The sequence below is a fragment of the Gossypium hirsutum genome, chromosome A07 (assembly GCF_007990345.1).
Source record: "Gossypium hirsutum isolate 1008001.06 chromosome A07, Gossypium_hirsutum_v2.1, whole genome shotgun sequence".
Taxonomy (NCBI): Eukaryota; Viridiplantae; Streptophyta; class Magnoliopsida; order Malvales; family Malvaceae; genus Gossypium; species Gossypium hirsutum.
This window is the reverse complement of record NC_053430.1, coordinates 12,139,243-12,140,131: the sequence shown is the minus strand read 5'-3', so window position 1 is coordinate 12,140,131 and position 889 is coordinate 12,139,243.

Below are 889 nucleotides of genomic sequence, written 5' to 3'. Positions count from 1 at the left end.
GGCCCCAAAAACAAATTATTTTCTTAATTATAATATCAAACATCCAAATCAAGTTTAATCACTCATTTATAAAAGAATGATTGAAAGAGAAATAAAATGATACACACAAATGAAAAAGGAAAGGAAGAATTTATGCTTAAAATTTAAGAAGGAAAAGATTCAAAGGGTGGTTTCCTTTAGCAAAAGGACATTTTGGTGCCACGTGTCTACTTTTAATCGGTTAATCAATTTACATCCACTGAAAAGATGAAAAAGAAAAGGATTCCCAACTTTATTATTATTATGGATAAGTAATATAGTGATATACTCTAAATAAAAAAATTTAGTTGTATTATTATTATCAAGTATTTTTGTTAGTTTATATTTACGTTACATTTTAAAAATATATTTTTAATCTTATTTAAAATCTTCTACTGATAATATATTAAATAATTTTTTTTTAATTTTGTCACCATTGGATTTTCAATTAAGCACATTAATAATGGAATAAAGTGAGGTAAAGTGGATGTGCATCAATTCCTCAGAAAAATTAAATTATATTTTTTATAAGATTTAAAATATAATTTTATCATTATACTAATTTATAGTTTTATAATTTTTAAAATTATTAAATTAAAATTTTATCATTTTGAGGAGAGGCTAAATTATAAATTTACTGTAACACCCCAAACCCGGCCCAGACGTTACGACCGAATCTGGCGTGTCACATTGAATTGTTCCTAGAAAAAGGCATCTTTATCCAAAATCTTTATTAGTGTTTAAAGAGTATTTTTCGTTATAGATTAAAGTGAATGGAAGCTGTGCACCAGGTAGGTGCCGAAAAAGAGGAGGTGAGTCTATTAGACTGCTTAAGTACCAAGCTCTCCACGGATCCACTCCTAGACATGCA